The sequence below is a fragment of the Salmo salar genome, chromosome ssa24 (genome assembly GCF_905237065.1).
Source record: "Salmo salar chromosome ssa24, Ssal_v3.1, whole genome shotgun sequence".
Taxonomy (NCBI): Eukaryota; Metazoa; Chordata; class Actinopteri; order Salmoniformes; family Salmonidae; genus Salmo; species Salmo salar.
Genome location: NC_059465.1, coordinates 44,867,643 through 44,890,143, shown reverse-complemented (window position 1 = coordinate 44,890,143; position 22,501 = coordinate 44,867,643). Strand labels below are relative to the sequence as shown.

At 45.9% G+C, this 22,501-nt stretch overlaps 1 pseudogene; it reads left to right on the top strand.

The window, feature by feature from the left end:
• LOC123730392 (proteoglycan 4-like) overlaps positions 1-17,549 on the top strand; it is a 74,418-nt pseudogene extending 56,869 nt beyond the window's left edge.
• Positions 17,550-22,501: the final 4,952 nt, after the last annotated feature.

The following is a 22,501-nucleotide window of genomic DNA, read 5'->3' as shown; positions in this document are numbered from 1 at the left end:
TAGCTCTAATCTGGTAGTGGGGTGGTAGTCTTCTGTATGTCTCTAATCTGGTAGTGGGGTGGTAGTCTCCTGTATGTCTCTAATCTGGTAGTGGGGTGGTAGTCTCCTGTATGTCTCTAATCTGGTAGTGGGGTGGTAGTCTCCTGTATGTCTCTAATCTGGTAGTGGGGTGGTAGTCTCCTGTATGTCTCTAATCTGGTAGTGGGGTGGTAGTCTCCTGTATGTCTCTAATCTGGTAGTGGGGTGGTAGTCTCCTTTATGGCTCTAATCAGATATATTACATACACCAGAGATATACATAATTTTCAAACACACACAGCTTCATTTTCGTGAAATTTCCTTACAGAGCACTGTGGTTAACCTTGGCCCAGAGTACTGTGGTTAACCTTGGCCTGTAGGACTGTGGTTAACCTGGGCCCAGAGTACTGTGGTTAACCTTGGCCTGTAGGACTGTGGTTAACCTGGGACCGTAGGACTGTGGTTAACCTGGGACCGTAGGACTGTGGTTAACCTGGGACCGTAGGACTGTGGTTAACCTGGGCCCAGAGTACTGTAGTTAACCTGGGACCGTAGGACTGTGGTTAACCTGGGCCCAGAGTACTCTGGTTAACCTTGGACTGTAGGACTGTGGTTAACCTGGGACCGTAGGACTGTAGTTAACCTGGGACCGTAGGACTGTAGTTAACCTTGGCCTGTAGGACTGTTGTTAACCTAGGCCCAGAGTACTCTGGTTAACCTTGGACTGTAGGACTGTGGTTAACCTGGGACCGTAGGACTGTAGTTAACCTGGGACCGTAGGACTGTGGTTAACCTCGAAACCGTAGGACTGTGGTTAATCTGGGACCGTAGGACTGTGGTTAACCTCGAACCGTAGGACTGTGGTTAACCTGGGACCGTAGGGCTGTGGTTAACCTGGGACCGTAGGGCTGTAGTTAACCTGGGACCGTAGGACTGTAGTTAACCTGGGACCGTAGGACTGTGGTTAACCTGGGCCCATAGAACTGTGGTTAACCTGGGCCCATAGTACTGAGGTTAACCTGGGCCTGTAGGACTGTGGTTAACCTGGGCCCGTAGAACTGTGGTTAACCTGGGACCGTAGGACTGTAGTTAACCTGGGACCGTAGGACTGTAGTTAACCTGGGACCGTAGGACTGTAGTTAACCTGGGACCGTAGTACTGTGGTTAACCTGGGCCCGTAGAACTGTGGTTAACCTGGGCCCAGAGTACTCTGGTTAACCTTGGCATGTAGGACTGTGGTTAACCTGGGACCGTAGGACTGTGGTTAACCTGTGACAGTAGGACTGTAGTTAACCTGGGACCGTAGGACTGTAGTTAACCTGGCACCGTAGGACTGTGGTTAACCTGGGACCCTAGGACTGTAGTTAACCTGGGACCGTAGGACTGTAGTTAACCTGGGACCGTAGGACTGTAGTTAACCTGGGCCCAGAGCACTGTGGTTAACCTTGGCCTGTAGGACTGTGGTTAACCTGGGCCCAGAGTACTGTGGTTAACCTGGGCCCAGAGTACTGTGGTTAACCTGGGCCTGTAGGACTGTGGTTAACCTAGGCCCAGAGTACTCTGGTTAACCTTGGCCTGTAGGACTGTGGTTAACCTGGGACCGTAGGACTGTAGTTAACCTGGGACCGTAGGACTGTGGTTAACCTGGGACCGTAGGACTGTGGTTAACCTGGGCCAGTAGGACTGTAGTTAACCTGGGACCGTAGGACTGTAGTTAACCTGGGACCGTAGGACTGTAGTTAACCTGGGACCGTAGGACTGTAGTTAACCTGGGACCGTAGGACTGTGGTTAACCTGGGCCCAGATTTCTCTGGTTAACCTTGGCCTGTAGGACTGTGGTTAACCTGGGACCGTAGGACTGTGGTTAACCTGGGACAGTAGGACTGTAGTTAACCTGGGACCGTAGGACTGTAGTTAACCTGGGACCGTAGGACTTTGGTTAACCTGGGACCGTAGGACTGTAGTTAACCTGGGACCGTAGGACTGTGGTTAACCTGGGCCCAGAGTACTCTGGTTAACCTTGGCCTGTAGGACTGTGGTTAACCTGGGACCGTAGGACTGTGGTTAACCTGGGACCGTAGGACTGTGGTTAACCTCGAACCGTAGGACTGTAGTTAACCTGGCACCGTAGGACTGTAGTTAACCTGGGACCGTAGAACTGTGGTTAACCTGGGCCCAGAGTACTCTGGTTAACCTTGGCCTGTAGTTAACCTGGGACCGTAGGACTGTAGTTAACCTGGGACCGTAGGACTGTAGTTAACCTGGGACCGTAGGACTGTGGTTAAAAGTAGTGCACTATGTAGGGAATATAGTGGAGCCATATGGGATGCACACAGGAAGTGTCATTATTACCGTTGACACACTGTGCTTTTCCTCTTCATATCAAATCACACACACACACACACACACACACACACACACACACACACACACACACACACACACACACACACACACACACACACACACACACACACACACACACACACACACACACACACACACATAACTGCTGGTGTACGGGCGTGTTTATGCCATTCACTTTGTCTGCTAACACTCAGATCCATCTGGAGGAATAGATGAATGAGAGGAAGAACCTAATTATCTCGTCTCAATAACAAAACATTCCCTCTCTCTCTCTCGCTCTGTCTCTCTGTCTCTGTCTCTCTGTCTCTCTCGCTCTGTCTCTCTCTCTCTCTCTGTCTCTGTCTCTCTGTCTCTCTCTGCCTCTCTCTCTGTCTCGCTTTCGCTCTCTCTCTCCCTCTCTCTGTCTTTCTGTCTCTCTTTCGCTCTGTCTCTCTCTCTCTGTCTCTGTCTCTCTTGCTCTCTCTGTTTCTCTCTCTCTCTGCCTCTCTCTCTCTGTCTCGCACTCTGTGTGTCTCTCTCTCTCTCTCTGCCTCTCTCTCTCTGTCTCTCTCTCTCGTTATGTAATTGAAGACTTGATCATGGCCAGGACTATATTTTACTTCAATGAAATATAAAACTATTGTGGTGGATGGTATTTTAAAAAGATGCATCCTCAGGCTGCTTCACGAGAGAAATTAACTATCTTCAAATATCCTTCGTCTCATTCAGGGTTCCTCAATTTGGCTGCGATAAACCTTGCAGCAGGGTTGTGTGTCAATTCCTAAAAGGATGACACACCCTTTTTGCATACAGAAAAAATGTATAAATTCACTGTAAGTTGCTTTGGATATACAGTTGAAGCCGGAAGATTACATACACTTAGGTGGAGTCATTAAAACTCATTTTTCAACCACTCCACACATTTCTTGTTAACAAACTATAGTTTTTTCCAACAATTGTTTACAGACAGATTATTTCACTTATAATTCACTGTATCACAATTCCAGTGGGTCACAAGTGTACATACACTAAGTTGACTGTGCCTTTAAACAGCTTGGAAAATTTCAGAAAATTATGTCATGGTTTTAGAAGCTTCTGATAGGCTAATTGACATCATTTGAGTCAATTGGAGGTATACCTGTGAATGTATTTCAAGGTCTACCTTCAAACTCAGTGCCTCTTTGCTTGACATCATGGGAAAATCAAAAGAAATCAGTCAAGACCTCAGAAAACAATTGTAGACCTCCACAAGTCTGGTTCATCCTTGGGAGCAATTTCCAAATGCCTGAAGGTACCACGTTCATCTGTACAAACAATAGTACGCAAGTATAAACACCATGGGACCACACAGCCGTTATACCGCTCAGGAAGGAGACGCGTTCTGTCTCCTAGAGATGAACGTACTTTGGTGTGAAAAGTGTAAATCAATCCCAGAACAACAGCAAAGGACCTTGTGAACATGCTGGAGGAAACAGGTACAAAAGTATCTATATCCACAGTAAAACGAGTCCTATATCGACATAACCTGAAAGGCCGCTCAGCAAGGAAGAAGCCACTGCTCCAAAACCGCCATAAAAAACCCAGACTACGGTTTGCAGCTGCACATGGGGACAAATATCGTACTTTTTGGAAAAATGTCCTCTGAACTGATGAAACAAAAATAGAAGTGTTTGGCCATAATGCCCATCGTTATGTTTGGAGAAAAAATTGTGAGACTTGCAAGCCGAAGAACACGATCCCAACCGTGAAGCACGGGGGTGGCAGCATCATGTTGTGGGGGTGCTTTGCAGCAGGAGGGACTGGTGCACTTCACAAAATGGATGGCATCATGAGAAAGGAAATGTATGTGGATATATTGAAGCAACATCGCAAGACAACAGTCAAGAAGTTAAAACTTGGTCCCAAATGGGTCTTCCAAATGGACAATGACCCCAAGCATACTTCCAAAGTTGTGGCAAAATGGCTTAAGGACAACAAAGTCAAGGTATTGGAGTGGCCATCACAAAGCCCTGACCTCAATCCTATGGAACATTTGTGGGTAGAACTAAAAAAACATGTGCGATCAAGGAGGCCTAAAAACCTGACTCAGTTACACCAGCTCTGTCAGGAGGAATGGGCCAAAATTCACCCAACTTATTGTGGGACGCTTGTGGAAAGCTACCCGAAACGTTTGACCCAAGTTAAACAATTTAAAGGCAATGCTACCAAGTTCTAATTGAGTGTATGTAAACTTCTGACCCACTGGGAATGTCATGAAAGAAATAAAAGCTGAAATAAATAATTCTCTCTACTATTATTCTGACATTTCACATTCTTAAAATAAAGTGGTGATTCTAACTGACTTAAGACATGGAATTTTTATTCGGATTAAATGTCAGGAATTGTGAAAAACTGAGTTTAAATGTATTTGGCTAAGGTGTATGTAAACTTCCGACTTCAACTGTAAGTGTTTGCCTCAGTTGCCTATATTACCTATGGATAAGGTATCCAGACAAACTGCTCACCATGAATTAGCTGCAGTACTTCTCAACAGTGACCTACAGGGACATATTCCAGGAATATCTACTAGCTTCATCTATTCCACAACGTGTGTCCTAAATGGCACCCTATGAAAATCAGTGTTCACCCAGACACCCAAACCCCCAGACCCCCAGACACCCAGACACCCAGACCCCCAGTCCTCCAGTCCTCCAGTCCTCCAGACCCCCAGACCTCCAGACCCTCAGACCCCCAGACCCCCAGACCCCCAAACCTCCAGACCCCGACCCCCAGACATCCAGACCCCCAGACCTCCAGACCCCGACCTCCAGACCCCCAGACACACAGACCCCCAGACCCCAGACACACAGACCCCCAGACCCCCAGACCCCACAGACCCACAGACCCCCAGACACACAGACCCTCAGACCCCAGACACACAGACCCCAGACCCTCAGACCCCCAGACCCCACAGACCTCCAGACCCCCAGACACCCAGACCTCCAGACCCCCAGACCCCCAGACACCCAGACCCACAGACCTCCAGACCCACAGACCTCCAGACACCCAGACCTCCAGATACCCAGACCTCCAGACCCCCAGACACCCAGACCCACAGACCCCCAGACACACAGACCCCAGACCTCCAGACCCTCAGACCCCCAGACCCCCAAACCTCCAGACCCCGACCCCCAGACATCCAGACCCCCAGACCTCCAGACCCCGACCCCCAGACCTCCAGACCCCCAGACACACAGACCCCCAGACCCCAGACACACAGACCCCAGACCCCCAGACCCACAGACCCACAGACACACAGACCCCCAGACCCCAGACACACAGACCCCAGACCCCCAGACCCCCCAGACCCCACAGACCCCACAGACCCCCAGACACCCAGACCCCCAGACCCCAGACCCCCAGACACCCAGACCCACAGACCTCCAGACCCCCAGACCTCCAGACCCCCAGACACCCAGACCCACAGACCTCCAGACCCCCAGACCTCCAGACCTCCAGACACCCAGACCCACAGACCTCCAGACCCCCAGACGTCCAGACCCCCAGACCTCCAGACCCCCAATCCTCCAGACCTCCAGACACCCAGACCTCCAGATACCCAGACCTCCAGACCCCCAGACCCCCAGACCCACAGACCCCCAGACACACAGACCCCAGACCCCCAGACCTCCAGACCCAGACACCCAGACACCCAGTCCTCCAGACCCCCAGACACCCAGTCCTCCAGACACCCAGTCCTCCAGACCCCCAGACACCCAGTCCTCCAGACACCCAGTCCTCCAGACACCCAGACCTCCAGACCCCCAGACTTCCAGACCCAGACCCCCAGACACCCAGTCCTCCAGACCCCCAGACACCCAGTCCTCCAGATCCCCAGACCCCAAACCCAGACACCCAAAAAAAGGGGTTAAATATGTGTAAAATATATATATATTCTGAGCTTTCTTATATCTCCTAGATATTAGGACAAACACTTTAAAAAACGTGTTTCTTATGATTTACTTTTTGATTGTCTTATAAGCCATTTCTGAATGTGTTATTCAATGCGTTAATAGTTACGGCCGAATTCAATATTAAATCCCCACAAATGGTATACAGTAAGTTGGAGGGTTATATTTAGGATCATTTTTCACAGCTTTGTCATTCAATTTTGGGGTATTTTCAACAAACTAGCTCTCACAGTCTCAGGTCAAAGTTAGACGTTCACCCAAGTTTCTCAAACGTCAAATTTCAAGATGTTTAAGGTTAGGCATTAACTCTGAATGGTTAAGGTTAGGCATTAACTCTGAATGGTTAAAGTAAGGTTTACGGGTTTTGGATAAGCTTAAAAATAACATCTAAATAAAATCTCAAAAACAACTTTCTATCTCTGGATTCAAATTTACAACCTTTGTAATCAGAGGCAGATTCTAACGCCCATCCACAACGATCTAGTAAAACTGAAACGTACTTAGAGGTAACAGCGCTCACTGTTGCCCCCTAATGGCTAGTTTCCCACGTCCTCTCCCGACGTCCTGTGACATGGATGGACGTAGAATACTGACTTGTATCGCGGGTGACTTGGCTGCTTTCAACACACAAGACAAACTGTAATAATTCATGAAAGATGTCAAAGTGTGAAGGGAGGCATGTAATTACAGTGTGCTATAGTGCGCAGAGGTGTTGAGTGAAAAGGTGTTTCTGAAAATGTGTCTAACCACAGATTTTCCAATGAAAATATCTATTCTTTTCCAGCTGTGATGTGATAGACAAAACTATGTCTACACCACATACGTAGGATCATGTGTGTGTGTGCGGTGTGTGTGTGTGTGTGTGTGTGTGTGTGTGTGTGTGTGTGTGTGTGTGTGTGTGTGTGTGTGTGTGTGTGTGTGTGTGTGCAGTGTTTCCCCTAACTGAATTTATTGTTGACATAACTGCAAAGAAATATGATGTAATTAAAAATAGATATATATTTCTGCCCTGACATGCTTTTAAATGGATAGACTCAATGAATGGAAGTCTATGTGAACAGCTACTAGCAATGCCCCCCCCTCCACCGGCTACCCTTGCCACCACAGCTGAAAAAGATCCTAGGGGAAAACACTGATGTGTGAGAGAGATCTCTCTTCCACTCCACCCCTCCACCCCCTGGCCAGGTCAAAGGGAGATTAAAACCTCCTCGAACAGGGGCAGTGATGAAAACGAGGGACCGACCCGACCCCATCCCATGGTCCCTTTACACACACACAGACAACAACAGAGACAAAACTCCCCCCCCCATTTCCTCCACTCTCCACTCCTCCCTCCACCTATACTTCCACACCATTTCACCACACCTTCTCCAACTTTCAACTCCTCTCTCCTCGCCCCTTCACCCATCTCCCCTGGTGTTCTCCCTGTCACTGGGATGCGTTAGATCAGCGATTCTCAACTGGTGGACCCAAATTTGGGTCGCAGGATGTTTTGAACGGTTAGCAAGTGTCTGACTAAGAAATGGTCCAGTCTGAACAACTAAAACCAGAGTAGAAATGATAATGAAACTATTTTTTTTAAATAATTTTACCTCTACATTTTTTTTCGTCAATCACAGTATTTTCGATATAAACTTCAACGTAATTATTGACAATGAAAAAAGGTGTGGGACTGTTATTCCCTTGTCATATAAATGGCACATTTATTATCATAATTCTTTAAGGAATACCTGGGATAGGATAAAGTAATCCTTCTAACCCCCCCCCCCCCCCTTAAAAGATTTAGATGCACTATTGTAAAGTGGTTGTTCCACTGGATATCATAAGGTGAATGCACCAATTTGTAAGTCGCTCTGGATAAGAGCGTCTGCTAAATGACTTAAATGTAAAATGTAATCATTGCATAACATAAAAAAAAAATAAAAAATGCAATGCCAATATTAAATTGGGACATGGTTCAAGTTTGGTGCGAACGTCACAACTTCCTGCGAAGTCGTTCCCTCTCCTTGTTCGGGCGGCGTTCGGCGGTCGACGTCACCGGCCTTCAAGCCATCGCCGATCCACTTTTCATTTTCCATTTGTTTTGTCTTTTTTCTTACACACCTGGTTTCAATCCCCCCCAATTACTTGTTCATTATTTAACCCTTTTGTTCCCCCATGTTTGTTTGTGAGTAATTGTTCGTTGTATATCGGTCCGTTATTGTGGGCTCGCATTGTTGCTTTGTATTTGTGTATTTTTTGAGTAAAGTATGTTGATTACTCATATCTGCTGTCCTGTGCTTGACTCTCTACACCAGCTACACACAGGACCCATTTACACAGAAGGCAAAACCAGTTGAAAACCACTGCATTAGATACCTGCTGATCGGTGACCATGTGACCAGGTTCTGACTGATGAGGACACATACATATTCACTGATTAGTTGGCCAGGGATTATGTTCCAGGGAGATGTTTAAGATCTTAAGTCTGTGGTTAGGCATCAAGACGTTGAAAACAAAAGAATATTTTAATTATGTTTTCTTCCAAGATGTCTTTTAAACGTCTCAGAGGTCAGGTCTATGTCAAAAGTAGTGCGCTACATAGGGCTCTGATCAACAGTAGTGCACTACATAGGGCTCTGATCAACAGTAGTACACTACATAGGGCTCTGGTCAACAGTAGTACACTACATAGGGCTCTGATCAACAGTAGTACACTACATAGGGCTCTGATCAACAGTAGTACACTACATAGGGCTCTGATCAACAGTTGTACACTACATAGGGCTCTGATCAACAGTAGTACACTACATAGGGCTCTGGTCAACAGTAGTACACTACATAGGGCAAAGATCAACAGTAGTACACTACATAGGGCTCTGATCAACAGTAGTACACTACATAGGGCTCTGATCAACAGTAGTACACTCAAAAAACGTTCTGGGACACTGTAAAGTCCATGGAGAATAAGAGCACCTCCTCCCAGCTGCCCACTGCTCTGAGGCTAGGAAACACTGTTACCACCGATAAATCCACTATAATTGAGAATTTCAACAAGCATTTCTCTACGGCTGACCATGCTTTCCACCTGGCTACCCTACCTGGCTACTCCTTCACCCAAATCCAGATAGCTGATGTTCTGAAAGAGCTGCAAAATCTGGAACCCTACAAATCAGCCGGGCTAGACAATCTGGACCCTCTCTTTCTAAAATTATCTGCTGAAATTGTTGCAACCCTTATTACTAGCCTGTTCAACCTCTCTTTCGTATCGTCTGAGATTCCAAAAGGGGGTGACACTCTAGACCCAAACTGCTATAGACCTATATCTATCCTACCCTGTCTTTCTAAGGTCTTCGAAAGCCAAGTTAACAAACAGATTACCGATCATTTCAAATCTCACCTTCTCCGCTATGCGATCTGGTTTCAGAGCTGGTCATGGGTGCACCTCAGCCACGCTCAAGGTCCTAAACGATATCATAACCGCCATCGATAAGAGACAACACTGTGCAGCCGTATTCATCGATCTGGCCAAGGCTTTCGACTCTGTTGATCTCCACATTCTTATTGGCAGACTCGACAGACTTGGTTTCTCAAATGATTGCCTCGCCTGGTTTACCAACTACTTCTCTGATAGAGTTCAGTGTGTCAAATCGGAGGGCCTGTTGTCCGGACCTCTGGCAGTCTCTATGGGGGTGCCACAGGGTTCAATTCTCGGGCCGACTCTTTTCTCTGTATACATCAATGATGTCACTCTTGCTGCTGGTGATTCGCTGATCCACCTCTACGCAGACGACACCATTCTGTATACTTCTGGCCACTCTTTGGACACGGTGTTAACTAACCTCCAGACAAGCTTCAATGCCATACAACTCTCCTTCTGTGGCCTCCAACTGCTCTTAAATGCAAGTAAAACTAATTGCATGCTATTCAATCGATCACTGCCCGCACCCGCCCGCCTGTCTAGCATCACTTCTCTGGACGGTTCTGACTTAGAATACGTGGATAACTACAAATACCTAGGTGTCTGGTTAGACTGTAAACTCTCCTTCCAGACTCACATTAAGCATCTCCAATCCAAAATTAAATCTAGAATTGGCTTCCTATATCGCAACAAAGCATCCTTCACTCATGCTGCCAAACATACCCTCGTAAAACTGACCATCCTACCGATCCTCGACTTCGGCAATGTCATCTATAAAATAGCCCCCAACACTCTACTCAACAAATTGGATGCAGTCTATCACAGTGCCATCCGTTTTGTCACCAAAGCCCCATACACTACCCACCACTGCGACCTGTAAGCTCTCGTTGGTTGGCCCTCGCTTCATACTCGTCGCTAGGTAAAGCCCCGCCTTATCTTAGCTCACTGGTCACCATAGCAGTACCCACTCGTAGCACGCGCTCCAGCAGGTATATTTCACTGGTCACCCCCAAAGCCAATTCCTCCTTTGGTTGCCTTTCCTTCCAGTTCTCTGCTGCCAATGACTGGAACGAACTGCAAAAATCTCTGAAGCTGGAGACTCATATCTCCCTCACTAGCTTTAAGCACCAGCTGTCAGAGCAGCTCACAGATCACTGCACCTGTACATAGCCCATCTGTAAACAGCCTATCTGTCACGTCCTGACCATAGAGAGCTCATATTTTTCTATGGTAGAGTAGGTCAGGGCGTGACTGGGGGGGTTTTGTCTAGTTTAAATTTTCTATGTTATGTTATAGTTTCTTTTTTCTATGTTGGGGTTTTTGGATGATCCCCAATTAGAGGCAGCTGGTCATCATTGTCTCTAATTGGGGATCATATTTAAGTAGTTGTTTTTCCCACCTGTGTTTGTGGGAGATTAATTTGAGTTAGTGTATGTTGCACCTCTGTCGTCACGGTTTGTTGTTTTGTTTATAGTATGTCTTGCATAGTTTCACAATATAATAAAGATGTGGAACTGCGCCTTGGTCTCCTTCATATGACGAACGTGACACCATCTATCTACCTACACAGATCACTGTACAGAGCCCATCTGCAAACAGCCCATCTATCTACCTCATCCCCATAGTGTATTTATTTATTTATTTTGCTCCTTTGCACCCCAATATTTCTACTTGCACATTCATCTTCTGCACATCTACCATTCCAGTGTTTAATTGCTATATTGTAATTACTTCACCACCATGGCCTATTTATTGCCTTAACTCCCTTATCTTACCTCATTTGCTCACACTGTATATAGACTTTTTGTTTTCTTTTTTCTACTGTATTATTGACTGTATGTTTTGCTTATTCCATGTGTAACTCTGTGTTGTTGTATGTGTCGAATTGCTATGCTTTATCTTGGCCAGGTCGTAGTTGCAAATTAAAACTTGTTCTCAACTAGCCTACCTGGTTTAAATAAAAGTGAAATAAAATAAATAAAACCTAGGGCTCTGATCAACAGTAGTGTACTACACAGAAAATAGGGTGCCATTTGGGACTCAAACCCAAGTATTTAAAGGGAGGGGTGTTGGGTTAGGATTGTGGTCTGTGCTGCATCACTCCAGGCATCTATCAAGTGAATCATCCAACTCCCTGGTTACACTTTACGCTTCAAGGGCTTTTCTGTAGACTGAATCACAAATGCCTTCCCCATTCATTTCTTCCTTTCTCCCCACAAGTATTTAGTACACAGTAGGTTGCTGAGGACGGCTCGTGATAATGGTTGGAATGGAACCGTTTCAAACACATGGAAACCTACATGTTTGATGTGTTCAAATACCGTTCCATTTGTTCCGTTCCAGCCATTACTGTGAGCCCGTCCTCCCGAATTAAGGTGCCACCGGGCCGCCTGTGATTTTTGAATTACCTTGAAAATACCTTTCATGAACTTGATCCAAATGCAAAAGACCGCTGTTGAAATGTACACTCATGCACAAAAGTATTTTCAGGGTTCATACATGCAGCCATCTCTCTAAAGTGTAGCAGTAGTCACACACCCAGCTTGCTCATTTGGTTTCTGGGAAGTTGTGGGAACGCAAGTTTTTGGTATCCCATTGGTTTTGGGAACAAAGCCATACGTTTCCTGACCGGTAAAACAAAATCTTTTTTTTTTTTACCTGTTCTGGAAACATACATTTTAAGTTTCTGAGAAGATCTTTTAGGAAGATTTTATAATAACACTTAATAACAGTTTATAACTACAAGCACAGATAGGATACATTGAAATTCATTTGCTTAGTTAACAATCGTGCAAACAAATGTATTTTTGATTGTGGCACAGCGTCAGTGAGATTCAGACTCTCTGATCTTCTATTCTCTATCCCATGGAATTAGTCCACGGTGCCATCAGGATGGAGCTAACATGCCATTTTTTTCTTAACTCATATAAAGCTGTTAATTTGAGTCTATTCAAACCATAGAGATAGATAGATAGATAGATAGATAGATAGATAGATAGATAGATAGATAGATAGATAGATAGATAGATAGATAGATAGATAGATAGATAGATAGATAGATAGATAGATAGATAGATAGATAGATAGATAGATAGATAGATAGATAGATAGATAGATAGATAGGACTTCTCTTTATATTTGTGCCATTATAGCTAGCGTCTGTGACAGCGTGAGCAGCACGATTGAGACTACAACCCATAGGAATCCCCACCCTGTTGATTACTTGTAACAAATAACATTGTTAGAACGTTCTTTAAACGTTACTAATGTTTTCTTGTCTTTTTTTATGGAAAGTTGTCTTAATGTTCTGAGAATGTGACTTTAAATTGAATCATGAGGAAACTTGTAGAAAAACGTTAGCTGTACAGAAATTCCCACAGAATGTTGTTTCTTAACGTTCTGAGAACATTACTTTAAATAGAACCAAAGGGGAAACCTATAGAAAACGTTACGCTAACGTACTGAATTCTCACTTAAGAAAGATATCGTTTTTAAGGAACATTTAAGGAACTTGAATTTTTGTTGTTGTTGATTGTCTTGGTTTTTCAGTACTTTTAAAGCTGCACTGCTTACGTGAGTGTGTGCACAGGTGTTTTTGAAGACTCCCTCTTGTTATAATACAGTATATTTTATAGAATAGAACTACATTTCCCAGAACACCACACTCTCATAGGCAGTCGGCTCAGGAATTACCTGATACATCAACACACACGCGCTCCCGAGACTTTGTGGCTGTGGTAACTAGTGACAACACAACAGAGTTTTGGGAAATTGGGGGGGGGCAGCAGCAGAGTTCGCCATTGGAGTGTGAGAGAATGTTGGAGGTCGGAAACGGCGGCGAGTAGGGCGGACGAAATGGAAGAAAGAGTTGGTGAAGCAACAGCTGTGCCGGAATGAGGACAATATGGGTGTCAGCGCTGATAGTATGGAGCAGAAGGATGAGGGTCAAGGACCGGAGTGGTCGGTAGTGGAAAGACATTGAAATATATAGATTTATTTGACCTTTTATTTAAACTAGGCAAGTCAGTTAAGAACAAATTCTTCTTTACAATGACGGCCTAGGAACAGTGGGGTCGACTGCCTTGTTCAGGGGGCAGAACGACAGATTTGTACCTTGTCAGAAGCTTGGGGGGATTCGATCCTGCAACCTTTACGGCTACTGGCCCAACGCTCAAACCACTCGGCTACCCTGCCAAAGAGGCAGAAGAGAGAGATCATGATACAGAAAGCATTAGAGCGTCTAGTAAAGAAAGCATAACGAGGGGCCAAGCTAGGAAGCAGAGTCCCAGGGGAGTCATCACTGGTGTCCCTATATCTATGTCTGCAGATGATATACAAGTTAATGTGATGGGAGGGCAGAGTGAGTCCGAAAAGATTGATCTGTAGGAAAAAGAGGATCGAAGAAGTGAAAGCCTATCAGTGCTGCTGAGGTTTAAGAAAGTCTTGCCAGGAAAAGTACAAGTAGGATTACTTATTTTCAACGTTAGAGAATTTGTCCCATATGCACTGCTGTGTTTATAAATGGCAAAGAATGGGACATGTAGCTGCTCAGTGTAAAGGAAAGGTAAAGATGTGCCAAGTGTGGACGGGGACGTGATTATGGGGAATGTGGAAGCAATGTGAAGGTTAAGTGCTGTAATTGTGGAGGAGAACATGGAGCAGCATTTGGTGGATGCCAGGTATAGAGAGAGGTGGATGCCAGGTATAGAGAGAGGTGGATGCCAGGTATAGAGAGAGGTGGATGCCAGGTATAGAGAGAGGTGGATGCCAGGTACAGAGAGTGGTGGATGCCAGGTACAGAGAGTGGTGGATGCCAGGTACAGAGAAAGATGGATGCCAGGGACAGAGAGAGGTGGATGCCAGGTACAGAGAGTGGTGGATGCCAGGTACAGAGAGAGGTGGATGCCAGGTACAGAGAGTGGTGGATGCCAGGTACAGAGAGTGGTGGATGCCAGGTACAGAGAGTGGTGGATGCCAGGTACAGAGAGAGGTGGATGCAAGGGACAGAGAGTGGTGGATGCCAGGTACAGAGATGGATGCCAGGTACAGAGAGTGGTGAATGCCAGGTACAGAGAGAGGTGGATGCCAGGTACAGAGAGAGGTGGATGCCAGGTACAGAGAGAGGTGGATGCCAGGTACAGAGAGTGGTGGATGCCAGGTACAGAGAGAGGTGGATGCAAGGGACAGAGAGTGGTGGATGCCAGGTACAGAAAGAGATGGATGCCAGGTACAGAGAGAGATGGATGCCAGGTACAGAGAGAGGTGGATGCCAGGTACAGAGAGAGATGGATGCCAGGTACAGAGAGAGGTGGATGCCAGGTACAGAGAGAGATGGATGCCAGGTACAGAGAGAGGTGGATGCCAGGTACAGAGAGTGGTGAATGCCAGGTACAGAGAGAGGTGGATGCCAGGTACAGAGAGAGGTGAATGCCAGGTACAGAGAGTGGCTAGAGAGACTCAGATATATAAGACCAGTTATGAAGTATCGTACGCAGAGGCCGTGAAACGGATTGGTAGAACTACGGTGTGGACTGATGGATCTCAAATCAAATCAAATTTATTTATATAGCCCTTTTTAGATCAGCTGATAACTCAAAGTGCTGTACATCTGACATGGTTGTACCTGTACTAAGTCACACGGAGTGATTCATCTGGAGCATGGCAGAGCTATCCCAAGGTCTCCACATATCCTCACCTGCCTGAACTGCAGGGAGACTCCTGCACCTTACCACACACAACTGCAGCTGCCATTTCACAACTGCAATATTTCATTGTATTTATTACCAAGTATGTTTACATAACAGGTTGACCCTTTTTTCATTACTACACTGTAGTTTATTCCTCAATTGGATCCCAAGTAGGAAAAATAGTCCATTTGGTGATATCTTTGTAGGTCGTTTTGTAAATGTTTCCTTGGTCTGTTTGATATCAGTTGAAGACCTTGTTTTCCGTTATATTGAGCTTTTGTTATTTTGAGGAAGGTTAGACACTACCTTGTATTCCTGTTTATATCTCTAATAAAAACTTGATTTGACCTGATCTGTTTAATCGGATGGGGACTTGTTTTGTACTGTACTTACACCAGGGTACTCTATCCGTCTTTCTGGAAATCTAGCCACCTGTAAGGTCTGCTAATATGAAGTTTAGTAAATCATTCTAAAACCATTCCAAAAGTAATCAGAGGGCTGATATAAATACTATGCATGCCAGTCTCTCTTGGCTAAGAGTTGAGGAGAGACTGACTGCATCACTTCTTCTTTTTATAAGAAACATTAATGTGTTGAAAATCCCAAATTGTTTGCATAGTCAACTTACACACAGCTCTGAAACACACACTTACCCCACCAGACATTCCACCAGGGGTCTTTTCACAGTCCCCAAATCCAGAACAAATTCACGAAAGCGTACAGTATTATATAGAGCCCTTATTGCATGGAACTTCCTTCCATCTCATATTGCTGAAATAAACAGCAAACCTGGTTTCAATAAACAGATAAAGCAACACCTCACGCCACAACGCCACTCCCCTATTTGACCCAGATAGTTGGTGTGTATAGATTGATATGTTGGCTACCTGTGCCTTTAAACATGTCGGTAGGTCTGTCCTTGAGCTGTTCTAGTCTATTAATGTACTGTATTATGTCATGTTTCATGTTCTGTGTGGACCCCAGGAAGAGCTAATGGGGATCCTAATAAAATACCAAATACCAAAAATGAAGACTATATGCTAGATAAAGATTGGATAAATTGTTTCTAGCACAGATTTTTACCTTGTCAGCTCAGGGATTCAATCCAGCAACCTTTCGGTTAGTGGCCCAACGCTCTAACCACTAGGCTACATTAAGAGAAATCCTATGCAGCCTTGTTTACAATTTGGAACACTGGAACATTGGTTCTCAGGGTGTTAATAAAACCTACCAGGAAAACGTTCAGGGAACCAAGGTCAAACGTTCCCAGAACCTCCCTGCGACTTCAAAGTAACATTCCTAGAACAGAAAAACATTTCACTTCCGTTCTCAGAATATTAAAAAAAAAAACTTTATGTTTTACCAGTCAAGAAACTTATGGTTTCGCTCCCAAAACCAATGTGAAACCAAAAACATACGTTCCCTCAACTTCCAAGGAACCAAATGTGCTAGCTGGGATGTGACTCATCGAAAGTTAGAGAGACAGTGACAGATGGTGAATATTTTATATGTATACATTTTTTTTTTTTTTTTTACTCATCACTGCATCACTGGGAAGGGAAGCAAGCATTTCATGGTCAAGTCTACACCTGTTGTATTCGGCGCATGTGACAATTTTCATTTGGTTTTATTTGGAAAGTGAAAGAGAAAGAGGGAGAGAGTTTCCAGTCCGTCCGTCCCCCCCCCCCCACCACCCCACACGACCTACTTTATCCTCAGCCTTGACTGTACAGGTTCCAGTAGACTGCCTGTGTGAGCATAGCCAGAGTTCTAATCAACTTGTGTGATGTCCCGCGCTTGCAATGCCAGCGTTGTGGGTTAGATTCCCATGGGGGACCAGTATGAAAACGTATGAAAATCTGTGCACTCACTAACTGTAAATCACAATGGATAGGAATGTCTAATAAAATACAAAAAAATGTAAAGATGGGTTCTGGATTCCCCCCCTTTTTTTACCTCTCCAGAACGGTCTGGGTTGTGTTTAACCCCTCTCCCCTGTACCCCTCCAGAACGGTCTGGGTTGTGTTTAACCCCTCTCCCCTGTACCCCTCCAGAACGGTCTGGGTTGTGTTTAACCCCTCTCCCCTGTACCCCTCCAGAACGGTCTGGGTTGTGTTTAACCCCTCTCCCCTGTACCCCTCCAGATAGTCTAATCAAACTGCTGGACAGATTGTAAAAAGTCAACTGAACTTCCCCTCTCAGGGATGCAGGAGTTCCAGAAACATTACTAAGACTCACTGGATCTGGATCTGTCAGCGACCATGTCACCAGATCTCACCGGACTGCAAGTAATGTCAAAAAGGCCACACGCTTATTGAGAATAATGTTAGCATGCTTGGCAGAGAAGGAGTTAGCATGCTTGGCAGAGGAGGCGTTAGCATGCTTGGCAGAGGAGGCGTCAGCATGCTTGGCAGAGGAGGCGTCAGCATGCTTGGCAGAGGAGGCGTCAGCATGCTTGGCAGAGGAGGCGTCAGCATGCTTGGCAGAGGAGGCGTCAGCATGCTTGGCAGAGGAGGCGTCAGCATGCTTGGCAGAGGAGGCGTTAGCATGCTTGGCAGAGGAGGCGTCAGCATGCTTGGCAGAGGAGGCGTCAGCATGCTTGGCAGAGGAGGCGTTAGCATGCTTCCCTGGAATCTGCATCTCCTTCAGCTGAATTCATAGTAGAGGTTTTATAGTGTACGACCTTTGACCAGAGCCCTATGGGAAAGTTGAAAGGCCGTGCACTTATAGAGAAATTACAGGTGTATAGTTGACTTCACTATAGAGGTATTATGGTGTGTGGGAAGTTAGGAGGATGGTGTCCTGAAGAGAGCTTTTAGTTGCAGTTGTATGTTGCAGGTGACATCATTTCAAGCAACTTTGTAACTAAAACGCGTTACATTGTGGTTTCACAAATGATTTCTATATCTTACCGTTCGGTTATTGTTATAGCATGTATATAGACAAAATGGAGCCTGTACAATTTTAGCTAGCTGGCGAAACAATAACATCAGCTCAGCTAGCTAGCAACGAGCTAACTGAGCTAGCAACGAATCACAGTTCATGGTGATAATTTCAGTTGAAACTGGTCAGAGAGGTCTGGTTTCATTTGAGAAAATTACATTTAGTCAGTGGTGGAAAAAGTACCCAATCGTCATACTTGAGTAAAAGTAAAGACACATGAATAGCTATTGACTCAAGTAGTAGTGAAAGTCCCAGAGTAAAATCCTACTTTAAGTATCAAAAGTAAATGTAATTGCTAAAATATAAATCATTTCAAATTCCTTATATAAGTCAAACTAGACGGCACCATTTTATTTTTTTATTTTTTTATTTATGCATAGCCAGGGGCACGCTCCAACACTCAGACATCATTTACAAACGAAGCACGTGTGTTCAGTGAGTCCTCCAGAGCAGAGACAGTAGGGATGACCAGGGATGTTCTCTGTTTAGTGAGTCCTCCAGAGCAGAGGCAGTAGGGATGACCAGGGATGTTCTCTGTTTAGTGAGTCCTCCAGATCAGAGACAGTAGGGATGACCAGGGATGTTCTCTGTTTAGTGAGTATGCTGCCAGATCAGAGGCAGTAGGGATGACAAGGGATGTTCTCTGTTTAGTGAGTCCTCCAGATCAGAGGCAGTAGGGATGACCAGGGATGTTCTCTGTTTAGTGAGTCCTCCAGATCAGAGGCAGTAGGGATGACCAGGGATGTTCTCTGTTTAGTGAGTATGCTGCCAGATCAGAGGCAGTAGGGATGACCAGGGATGTTCTCTGTTTAGTGAGTCCTCCAGATCAGAGGCAGTAGGGATGACCAGGGATGTTCTCTGTTTAGTGAGTCCTCCAGATCAGAGGCAGTAGGGATGACCAGGGATGTTCTCTGTTTAGTGAGTATGCTGCCAGATCAGAGGCAGTAGGGATGACCAGGGATGTTCTCTGTTTAGTGAGTATGCTGCCAGATCAGAGGCAGTAGGGATGACCAGGGATGTTCTCTGTTTAGTGAGTCCTCCAGATCAGAGGCAGTAGGGATGACCAGGGATGTTCTCTGTTTAGTGAGTCCTCCAGATCAGAGGCAGTAGGGATGACCAGGGATGTTCTCTGTTTAGTGAGTCCTCCAGAGCAGAGGCAGTAGGGATGACCAGGGATGTTCTCTTGATAAGCGTGTGAATTAGACAATTTTCCTGTCCTGCTAAGCATTCAAAATGTAACAAGTACTTTTGGGTGTCAGGGAAAATGTGCGGAGTAAAAAGTTAATCATTTTTATAAATGAAGTGAAGTCAAAGCTGTCAAAAATATAAATAGTAAACTACAGATACCCCCCCAAAAAAACACTTAAGTAGTACTTTAAAGTATTTTTACTTGAAGTACTTTACACCAGTGCATTTAATCACTGCCAAACCATGTTCACCAACCATGACTAGCCCTAATACCGTTGTGCTAATGTCTATTCTGTCTCCTCCCTCCTGAATCCTCCTCCCTCTCTGCGGATGACTTCGTCAACCATTTTGAAAATAAGGTTGACGACATCCGCTCCTCGTTTGTTAAGTCAAACGACACCGCTGGTCAACTTTCTACCACTGGTCCTGCTCACATTGCCCTACCCTATGCTTTGACCTCTTTCTCCCCTCTCTCTCCAGATGAAATCTTGCGACTTGTGACGGCCGGCCGCCCAACAACCTGCCCGCTTGACCCTATCCCCTCTTCTCTCCTCCAGACCATTTCCGGAGACCTTCTCCCTTATCTCACCTCGTTCATCAACTCATCCTTGACCACTGGACATGTCCCTTCCGTCCTCAAGAGAGCGAGAGTTGCACCCCTTCTGAAAAAACCTACACTCGATCCCTCCGATGTCAACAACTACAGACCAGTTTCCCTTCTTTCTTTTCTCTCAAACTCTTGAGCGTGCCGTCCTTGGCCAGCTCTCTTGCTATCTCTCTCAGAATTAGAAGGATTAGAAGGATTACTTTATCCTATCCTAGGTATTCCTTAAAGAGGTGGGGTTTCAGGTGTCTCCGGAAGGTGGTGATTGACTCCGCTGTCCTGGCGTCGTGAGGGAGCTTGTTCCACCATTGGGGTGCCAGAGCAGCAAACAGTTTTGACTGGGCTGAGCGGGAACTGTGCTTCCTCAGAGGTAGGGAGGCGAGCAGGCCAGAGGTGGATGAACGGAGTGCCCTTGTTTGGGTGTAGGGCCTGATCAGAGCCTGAAGGTACGGAGGCGCCGTTCCCCGCACAGCTCCGTAGGCAACCACCATGGTCTTGTAGCGGATGCGAGCTTCAACTGGAAGCCAGTGGAGAGAGCGGAGGAGCGGGGTGACGTGAGAGAACTTGGGAAGGTTGAACACCAGACGGGCTGCGGCGTTCTGGATGAGTTGAAGGGGTTTAATGGCACAGGCAGGGAGCCCAGCCAACAGCGAGTTGCAGTAATCCAGACGGGAGATGACAAGTGCCTGGATTAGGACAGGCTCTTGAACTCATATGGCAGGCCCTGATCAGAGCCTGAAGGTACGGAGGTGCCGTTCCCCTCACAGCTCCGTAGGCAAGCACCATGGTCTTGTAGCGGAAGCCTTAGTTACAAGGGGATGGGGGGTGTTTCACAAAGCAATCAAGAAGCAACTCAGTTTGTAAAGCAACGAAATTTGAGTGAAAATTCCTTCGCGTAACTACCGAAGGAAGGGGGGGGGACGGTGTCATGAAGGGAAACTGTCAGTGACAGGACCGTTGACTTTCCCGGCCCACTGGACAAACGAAGAGATGTTCTCTCCTGGGAATCGAATTGGGTCAACAGCGGTCAACAATATCCTGAACGACCTAGCAGGGGGGGGGAATGAACCACATTTCTATCCCCTTGAAAAGAGAAACATCTCTTACCTGACCGTTCCAGAATTCTGTTCCAAGGATCAGATAGAAAAGAAATAAAGATAAAAACAAAAAGTGTTTGAGGAACAGGAAACAATGCAGGGAAATGGAGATGTCAAAACACGCCACTTTAAATGACTGATGATGTGTTTGCATGACGGTCGGTAACGAGGTCACTCTGTGCGTGTGTGTGTGTGTGTGTGTGTGTGTGTGTGTGTGTGTGTGTGTGTGTGTGTGTGTGTGTGTGTGTGTGTGTGTGTGTGTGTGTGTGTCTGTCTGTGTGTGTGTTCTATAGTTCCTGGTTTGATGCCTGCTGCCGTTAACTGCAAGACAACTCAACAGAGCGTAAACAGAAACAATTTATTGGCCGTGATTGCTGAAATATTTCTATCCATTGCAGCAGCGGAAAGTCCCACGAGGAATGGTTTATACTGGTCTGTTGTAGTTTCTTAGCTTGTACGGTATAACCTTTATTTTTTTTCTCTCCCAATGAATCAGCAAGATCAGTTTTAACTCTGGTACACTGAAACCAGATGTGACTAGATTGATACCAGCCATTGTTTTCCTCACAATGGAACGGGGAGTAGAGTAAAGACATGGCACTATCTCAAGGTGACAGTTTCCCCTGTACGGTCATGGTATATACTTTCACCAACAAAAAAAACGTTTCATTGCTTCTGTCAGTCTTCAAGGTTAGATACTGTAGTGTCTTTTCTCTGTATCTAATACTCTCTGTTTATGCTCTCTGTCTGTCCTCTCTCTGTCTGTCCTCTCTGTCTGTATCGCTGTCCTCTCTCAGTCTGTCCTCTCTCTGTCTGTCCTCTCTCTGTCTGTCCTCTCTCTGTCTGTCCTCTCTCTGTCTATCCTCTCTCTGTCTGTCCTCTCTCTGTCTGTCCTCTCTCTGTCTGTCCTCTCTCTGTCTGTCCTCTCTCTGTCTGTCCTCTCTCTGTCTGTCCTCTCTCTGTCTGTCCTCTCTCTGTCCGTCCTCTCTGTCTGTCCTCTCTCTGTCTGTCCTCTCTCTGTCTGTCCTCTCTCTGTCTGTATCGCTGTCCTCTCTCTGTCTGTCCTCTCTCTGTCTGTCCTCTCTCTGTCTGTCCTCTCTCTGTCTGTATCGCTGTCCTCTCTCTGTCTGTCCTCTCTCTGTCTGTCCTCTCTCTGTCTGTCCTCTCTCTGTCTGTCTTCTCTCTGTCTTCTCTCTGTCTTTCCTCTCTGTCTGTCCTCTCTCTGTCTGTCCTCTCTCTGTCTGTATCGCTGTCCTCTCTCTGTCTGT